A 9,809-nucleotide genomic window follows, 5' to 3' on the forward strand; every position below is an offset into this window, starting at 1 on the left:
CTGTTGGCTGTTGGCTGCTTCTGCTGTCTGTTTTCTGCCATTTCAAGTTTGTCGCGTTGTACGTACCACATCGTAGTTGTGTAGTATTGACCATTTTTAGCCTTTTAAGTACACTTTGGTCATTGTTAAGTACTTTTGCGTGTCAGGGGCGCATTCGACTCCTCTGTCTTTGGTTTCTTTGGACTCTTTTGCTGTTGCTCTGCGGCTGCGGCTGCGGCTCTGTGGCTGCCTTTGGGGGCACATGTTTTACTTGGTTATTTATGGGCAAAGTGTCAGCGCTAATCAAATGGCTGAATCACAATCTATTTGGTATGTGTCTTGCATTGCATTGTCTCTGTTCTCTGCTCTCTGCTCTCTGCTCTCAGTTGTATGTTGTACGTATTGGTCCACAAAAGGTCGAAGAACCACAAAAATTCTATAAAAGAAGAACCATCATATACACTGTGCCAGGGAACTTGGACAGATTTGTATCTTTAAAGGCTTCAAAGACGTGCAATTTCGGGGCAATATTTAGCTGACATTTGTTGACCAGTTCTCAGTTCCTTGTTATGAAAATTTTCCTGCCTCCAGTAGTGGGACAGAAAACCATAAACTGCAGTTTTATGGCCAGAGCGTGTGACAAGCCATGCGGAATGATCCAAATGACGCAATATAACAAACAAAAAGCAAAACAAAACAACAAAAACCTTATTCGTTTGATCTTTCTGCACACGTGTGTGTGCCCCGAAAAAAGAATTTGTCATCGCCCACGCCACAGGGGATTAACAATAGAACTGTTTGGAAATCTGATCTTAAGCTCTCGTTCAATGACTGACATCCATCAGAATCACATTGGACATTACGGGGCAGTGTTCCAGCCACAGCCCCAGTCCCAGTCCCAGCCTAACCTTACTCAATCGCAGAGATCGCCAGAGCACAACACAACACACAAACGTGTTCTGCGGGTCAACGTTTCATGACTTAACGGCGAATTTGCAAAGAAAAAAAAAACATACACACACACAAATAGAGTCCCCAACCGACTGACGGACTGAATCAATATGGAAATTAGCCAAAAGAAAGAAAAGTAGAGAATGAAATCGTAGCTAGCCATTGAACCGGCTTAATGATCTAATAAGTGGAGAGCGGTTCACAGTATTCTCTGCAAAAGATTACAAATTGAATAAAAGCCGGAACTAATTTGCAAATCTGCAGAGCTAATTTAATTGGATTGAGAAAGTTCAAGGCAGACACGATGCACCGCAAAGTTTATTCAACTTGAAAGTATTTCTATTTGTTCATATAAAACATAGCGAAATTGTTTATTAAATGAGTCAGGGAAATGCTGAATTACAATTTGAAGTCCGCTTGCATTTGGAGTGTCAAAACAACAGACACATTATTTCTGCTGCTGTTGCCCCTTGTAATATATCATTCGAGGCGGCTTCTTCTTTTGAAATCTACTCGAGTGAGTTCTGCTTAGGGTTCCAAGTATTTCTCAACGCAAAAATGAAGCTGTCATCGATTATCTTCAGTTATTATTTCCGCATGCAACTGTGAAACGACAGCCCAACACAACCGAAAAACGTAAAATAAATAAATAATGAAAATTGAAATTATTTTTTTTATTTTTTTTTATTTTGCATTTTGGCCAAGACAAAGAATGAACAAAGAGCAAAGCAAAATTCACTCAGAAATACAAAAAAAAAAAAAAAAAAAATGAATTCCAGCTGTCAAAAGGCTGTCAGACTGACGAATTGCCAGACCGTTTTTGTCTTTTATTTTTCCCCCCTTTCGGTTTTTCTGTCGCTGTTTTTCTTTCATTAAATGCCCTTTGCGCTGCTTGTTTCGTTCGTTTCGTTATTTTGTGCAGACAAACAAAACCGAAATTACACACAAAAAAAGACCCAAAAAAATAAAACACGAAATTAACCGTTAAGTTGTGTAATTTCACCCAAAAATGCTAACGGCAAATCATAATCATTTTTCTTTTTGTTTCCCCAAAAAGTCATTCCGTTTTCTGAACAACAGAAGATTTTGCAGTCTGTCGCGTCGCGTCGCAACAATTCTCGAATGACTAAGTGAAAAATACAAAAGACTTGAGCAACGAACTTGTTAAAATGGGAACAAGAAAGTTGTAAACCGACAAAAAGGAAGCTACGCTTCAAGGGCGAAACATTGGATACCCTGCAAGAATGAGCACAGAAAATACTTGCTTGTATTTATACCAATAATATTTGATAAGGCATGCTACCTTCCTGGCCAGAAAAGATGAAGAAAAATATATCCTCTGCATATTTATTTAATTGCAAAAATATTTACAACGTTCCTGCAGTTGATGGGCAAACATTTCATATAAATCCACATGCCCTCTGGCCAACTGTAAAATAAAGAACAAAATTATTTGTGACTCAATGGACGCCGAGGGGGAAATCTCATGACAAAACCACATTTTTAGCCTGCGTTGTGTCTGTAGATGATTTCCAGTTTCCAGTTTTAATTAGCATATTGATGCGAGTATCCATGAAAGAAACAGTGAGGCAGTGGCAGCGGGCAGGGGGCAGAGCCTCTGTCTGACGCCCCCACACTCGTCGATGAGCAGTGGAATGAGCTACAAAAAAAAAATTAACTTTAATTTACAAACGAAGCAACGAAGCTGTGAGTGACCATCAGAGTTGGGTCGACTCTTGAGCGACTGAACTGAAACTGGTTTCCAACTGGCCAACCTACAATAGCAGCTCAACAGATGTGACTGTGACGCTGACTCTGACTGCGAATGCGTTTCCAACTGACGTCGAGAGTGTCAGTTGACGAGGATGGGTATAGTAGGTATGGGGTCTGGGGGTCTGGGGGTCTGGGGTCTGGGGTCCGGCGTTTCTGTTGCCTGAAGATCTAAAGCTAAACATGGTATTATAAAGTGGAACGCCTTCAAAGTCAAGTTCAATGACGTACTCCAATGTGCCATCCAAGTACTGAAAATATTCACAACAAATATCAGAAAAGGTTCGGTTCGGTTCGCTTCGTATGGGGCGATAAGATTGGATCGGATCGGATCGGTGTGTTGTACCAACCCATATGGCAATGACAAGCCAAAACAAAACAAAACGAGCGAAATGGTGGGTTGGGGGGGAGCTCTCTGCTTAGGCTAAGCCAAATTAAGCAGAAAGAACAACAACAACTAAGCGGCCAAGCAGCCAAGCGGCAACTTGTTAAATAATTTATGTGATAAGGCTGATTGCAAATCGTGTTCAATTTGCATATCTAATAGGCCATAAACTGCTTCTGTTGCATGAAATTAAATCCGTAAGAAAAATATAAGGGGATAAGTTGAAAGGGAACACATCTGCCTTCTGTCACTCAGCCACTCTGCCACTCAGCCACTCTGCTGCCTGCATAGAACACTTGAATAATGTGCGAAATTTTTTGTTTTATTCTCATTGTACTCTGCTATTGTCACGGCTGACAAATCTTTGGACTTTCTTCGCTTACTTTAGTGTGCATATAATTACGGCCACCATTCTACTTTTTTTTCGTGCCAAAGTACTTTTCGCTTTTGCTTTTTGATCGGAGCGACAGTGCCTTTGCCTCTGCCATTGCCACTGCCATTGACAGTGGAGCAGCAAAAGCAGCAGCACGAAGAATGTGTCATAAAGTGGTGCAAATAAAGTGAACCGAAATCAAAAGAAATGTCAGGGATTTCACACAGCAGCCAGCAGCAGCAGCAGCCAGCAAGCAATCGGAATCACAGCAATTGGTGGCAGGCAGCTGCCAGCTGCCCAGCTGTTTTGGGGTGAAAGTTGTTTCTCCTCACGGAATTTCTGCCATTCAGTTTTGGTACTTCAGATCGTGGATACTTTACTCGGGCATATAATTTAGCTGTAATGACATTGAAGCGACACAATTGGTGTCGGAAATTGAACAATGAAAGTTCTGTTTTCGTGCAAATGAAATTAGAAACTCTCGACCGTGTAGATGCCGTTGATGTACCCACTAAATGAAGGTAAAGTGCGGCAGAAATATGAGTACTGTGTGAGAGTGGTATAAATTCTAGTATTTACAGCCAATCCCCTGCAGTAAGAAAGCAGCACCATTTTGGGAGCATTTCTCTCTCTCGCTCTCTCTTTGTCTCTGTCAATTAAAATTCTAAGAGGGTGTCCCGTGGGTGTCCACCGCCTGCGGCAGCCTTTAACCATAATCAATTCCATTTATGTAAATCCACAGCCATCGATCTAACTTAAGCTGCAAACAAAATTCGCACACCTCCCCTGCCATCGCCAGAGCCAAGTTCGTATGTAAATTTGAGGCAACTCTTTTTCATTGTGTTTCTTTCTATCGCAAAACTTTTTTTTGCATGTTTTTCCTTCGCTGGCCAAAAACCCGGAGACCAATTAAAGAGCCAAACCGAACGACAAATGCGCGCTCACCCGTTTGTTTAATGTCTACAAAAGCTAAAGCCAAAGCTAAAGATTAGCTGGAGCGAGCGGCTAACAGCCAAACACAAATCAATCAGCAAATCAGCGCCAAATTATTATGTAAATGATAATTTCTTGAATGCAAAAAAAAGTCGTCTGTCTGCCTGGCCAAAAAAGTAAAAGTGTTAAATTGATAAACATTGTTGAAATTATGTTTCAAGCCACGAAAAAATGCAGCAACAATCATACATACATACATACGTACATACATACGTACAAATACATGTGTTTACAGCTCATATTTCACTTTCAACCAAAACCAAAACCAAACCAAGCGACAAGAAATGGAGACCCACAAAACGGAGTCGGGGTGGGCCACACAGCCAGCGACTTCCCTTGTAGGCGTCGCTTGTAATTAACTTTAAGCCCTGCAGGCAGCAGGGGCAGTCAGTCGCAGTCGCAGTCACAGTCTCAGCCCTGCCTGCCACACTCTGTGTGGCAACCTCTTTCCTGTGCGCTGTGCGCTGTGCTGTGTGCTCGTTTTTCTTTCGTTACGCTTCATTTAATATGCAGTTCCTGATTTTGTTTTCTCTCCTTATTTTTTGTGTCGGCCCCTCTGTCTGTTCGCATTGCCAAACGGCTCATTTATTTTGTCACATTGAAGCTTGAAAATGCATGTGGGAGTTGGGGGGCTGGAATTGGGCATTGGAGTGGGAAAAGGGAAGGCCAGGGCAAGAGCGAGTGCGACTGGGTATGTACATTTTGTGGCTTGATTTTTCAAGTCTGATAAACCCGAGATGTTGGCTTTATTTATTGGTTTGTTTCACTTTCCGTGGCAAACCGCTGTGAGGGCGTTTTTTTTTTGTTTTGTTGCAAATTTCTGTCTGTCTGTCTGTCTGCCTGAAAATTTGCAACTCAATTTGCCTGGCTTTGTTGGAATGGTAATGGTGGATTTATGATATTAACTAAATTTAGCACAGCTGACAGAGAGTAAAAGTGAGAGATATATGACTCACAAGGGCATTTATTTCGCCAGCAAGCCAGAAAGTCCAAAGAATGCTGATTGAGTATCGGAGTGCCCCACAGCCAATTCTCAGCTTAAGTTTCTCTTTGGGGAGCAGCTTCTACATTGCTAGAAACAAAAGCATGACTGTGTCACCCCTCAGTACCATTTCACAGCACAAATTATTAAATCAAATAAACAAAGAAAAAAATCACACACAAATTGGCTCCAAGTTGGCTTGCTAATTAACTAGGCAAATATTTAACTGGCCAAAAGCACAGTGCAAGTGTTAAAAGTAACAGTCAACGTGCTAGCAACTAAAAATTATATACCAAATGTAAAAAAATTATCAAAAAAATATTTTGTAGGGCATGACAAAAAGATTGGAGAGATTGTCTTCCTGCTTTCCCAAGATTAAGTTTCAAACTTTTCCTTGCTAGTTGATTCCCAGATTACACAAGATGGGTGCAAAATTGCATATTACGCATACGCTGCGTATACGCACGTATATAACGCATACGCAATGGGTGCAGCCAGCGTAAAATTGCTATGCGATGCGATGTCTGTCGCTGTCGTGGTGTTTGTGGTGGTGCTGGTGGTGGTGGGCGTCAGCAGGAAATCATAAAATTACAATTTTCATTGGACGGAACAAGTAAATACACACACACATACACATCTATCATTATACTATATACTTATATCCATATGATAGGTCTGAGACAAACAACCAACGATTACCTGTACCGTGGGCAGAGTGTGAATGGCTTAGAGGTTGGAACCTGTCGCTGCTTTTGGTCTCCCGGTCTGCCCAGGCTATAATTATGTAATTGTGTAATGTAAAATGAGTGAAATGCTCGAAGGAGCCATTTAGTTGCACACATAAATAACAAGCCATAAATTTCTATTCTGTTCAAATGTCAACTCGATTACACGACAATTGGCTCATTTGCCTAATTAAACGAAGCAGGCTAAGACGCCCACGGGACATGCCAAAGTGCGGGTGCTGCTGATCAGCAAGTCTCGTTATGAGATTTTATATTTTCCACCCGGTATATAATTAAGCGATTTGCGCATTTGCCTATCCCTCCCCCTCCTTTTGTCGCGCTTTGACTCTTACACGGAAGTCATACACAGATTACTTTTGCGTGTGACTAATAACAGTTGCTAAACGAGATATGTACAGCACACTCTTCAGGTTAGATTTCTACCAACAAAATTAGATTAAAAATGAATTATTTTCCAAGCCGCAAACAAAAGAACCCAAAGGGGAAACAAATGCGAAAGCCCAGCCCTAGTATGAAATGACGGAAGCCGGCTTTTATTGTGGTTTCTTTCCATCATATGTAGATATATGTATATATATTTATAGTTTGATATATCAATAGACTTTTAGAGGCGTACCCGCTCAATTGTGGCGGCAATCAATAAAAGATTTTTTTACCCTGATATATTTTCATAATTGAATTGTAGCAAAAATACAAAAAGAAAAAGATTATTTTTGTTGAAATATTAAGCCAAACACAGCAAAGGAGATTGAGACACACACACACACACAGATCATAAGGTTAAAGATTTATGTTGAAAGGTTTGAAGCGAGTTAAAAAAAAAAGAGATAATTATTATGGAGAGACCAGAACAAGGAAAACCATCAATTGAATAAATATGAAAAAAGAATTACAATTAATTGTGCACATTTATAAGCTAAGGATTGTTTTTTGCAACGTTGACAGCCTTGATAGCAACTTTGGAATAAAATAAAAATATAAACCAGGCAGACGTATTGATGCGAGGTAGTTCAAGTCACTAAGATATCTGGTATTCAGTTTCTCCCCCAACTGTTTTCTTTTTTCTGGCTATATTAATGATCCGATCGCAACCAGATTCAGCAATTCGGATAAAAGTCTTTACTGATTCACCGTTCTCATCATTTTTGTGTAATGGGCAAAAGTTTCGATTAATGAAAATTTCTGAGTGAGTCTAGATTTATGCTATGATTTATTTATTAAATTTATTTATTTTATTTATTTTTTTTTTTTTAAGTAAAACTTGACTTATAAAATAAATCATACAAATTGAGAATCCACAACTTTTAGTCCAATTGTCATCCAATTAAATCTTTCAGCTTCGCATACTTCAGTCAAACCATATCGAAGCATTGAAATTCGACACTTGACAGCTGCCCATACAGTTTTGTAACGCAATGTAATACGTTAAGATCCCAATTTATCGCTGCTGGCAGCCCGGCTTGTTCATTCACACTTGCTGTCCAAGTCTTGGATTTGGAGCGTGCTGCTGCTGTTGCTTCTGTTTCGGTGTCGCGCACAAATCAAATTCAAATTAGAACACACGAAAAGCATACGCGAATGCGGGCCAATTATGCAAATTTTGTTAAAGTCTGTCTCTGAAACGAAATTTGCATATCGGTCAATTGTTGCACGATTTTCGTGGTCTGCTCGGCGCACGCGTTGCAAATACGAAAAAAGTGTGAAATAAAATTCAAAAATTTTTAGTGTGTAATGTTTTGAATTTCTGTATTTAAGTGGAATATTTTCTTAGTGTAACGTAACGCACGTTCAATGCCAATATATGACACCCCCACCGCTTTGCATACACACTGACTGCCTGCCTTTGTTGCTGGTCGGTCTTATTTTGGACTTATGCGTATAAATAAACATGGTACTGGTACCGTGGTATGGTATGTGTCTTTGGTTTTTTGTTTTGTGCACCCACACACTTTGAACTATTTTTAAACAAATGGCAAATCAATCATTGCTGTGGGGGAAGTCAAACGAATGTAATGCAAAAACCAAAACCAACAAAAAAAACATGAGGGATTAACCTACATAGAAACACTCGACGTGCACATATTGTACAATAGTTTGAGGCAACAATTTCTGGCAAATTACGCATCCGATTGATATGGAAATAACTGGAAATCAATACCAAATCAACCGCAGAAACCTCTCCATACAAAACGACTTTCGTTTTGGGCAATTACTGTAGCAAAAACAGAAAGAAAAAAAAAAGAAAAAAACTATTTCCCTACTGCGGTTGGGTGACAGAAAACCCGTAAAGAAATATAATAATCATAATAATTACACTGACCTTCGGTGAAGTGTCTTGGGTGCCGCTGCATAGCCACCACAGTGGACTTGAACGACTCACTTTGAAAATGATTTTTTTTCTGTGGTTATTTTGCCTTGTATTCGTATCATTCGTAGTTGTAGTTGTGGCTAGAACTTGACTGGGAAATGTAATAACAAAATTACTTGCAAGTACTTTCAAACTGTTTTAAAGTTTTCATTACAAAAAAACATTTCTATAAAAATACTTGCAAAAAAAACATGTTCCATTCTGACTTTAGCAACAAATCTTGTCATTAGATTCCATCACTTTTAAATAAAGTACCAATTTTAGTTTCCAAAATATACAACCAAATAAATAAATATGTAAATGCAAAGTTCTCAAAGAATTTCTTTGTTGGTAAAACAAAAGACTGAAGCAAAAAACTTGAACCTTTAAATTAATTTTAAATACTTTAAAGAGCTGTGCACTTACAGTAGGTAGTGACTTGCAATTATTAAAACTGGAATACATTTAAATTCTATAAAATTTAAGTACTACAAAAAGTTTGATAATTCTCAAACCAATCTTCCAAAAAAACAAAAGACTAAAGCAACGAACTTGGTTAAATTCTGCTGTGAACTGGAATGCATTTAAAGTAGAAATAAATGACTTGCTAATATCGTAACAATTTTCGTATTCCTATACCCCTCTCTCCCTCTCTGTCTCTTTTGGAGCTACAAAAGACTTAAACAAAAAACTTGATATTCGAATTAATTCCCCCAAGTTCAGCCCCCGAAAGTCTAATGCATTCCCATTCGTTTTCTCTCATGTGCAATCAGCGCAACCTTTTGGCTGCCTACTAAGCCAAATAAATCAAGCGATAAGAAAACATAAATAAATTGGCAGTGGGGATACGATTCCCTTACGCCTTGCGACTGCCTTCCCAGCGCAGCATTAAATTTATGCCAACGCTTAATTATACAAAATTACGCTTAATTAAATTTTAATTAACACAATCAACTAGCGCACACACTGCAGGAAAAAGTTAAAGAAGAAACCGGCAAAACGTGTCCAAAATACGAAAACCAATTTGTGAATGTGGAGTACGGCAGCGGCAGCGGCTGCGTGCCACAGAAAAAAATTCCAAAAACAAAAACGAGACTACGAGGCGGTGTTTATTTCTAGCTTTAAAAGTGCTAAAAGATTCAACGCATTCGCCGAAAAAAAAAACTGAAAACTGAAAACCAAAAACCAAAACGAGTGCAAGTTCAACGGGGAAAACGGGTTTTCCAATTCCCTCCCGGCCACAAAAACAGCATAGCACATGAGGAAGTTAATGCCTGAGCAGC

The sequence above is a fragment of the Drosophila obscura genome, unplaced genomic scaffold (assembly GCF_018151105.1).
Source record: "Drosophila obscura isolate BZ-5 IFL unplaced genomic scaffold, ASM1815110v1 contig_179, whole genome shotgun sequence".
NCBI lineage: Eukaryota > Metazoa > Arthropoda > Insecta > Diptera > Drosophilidae > Drosophila > Drosophila obscura.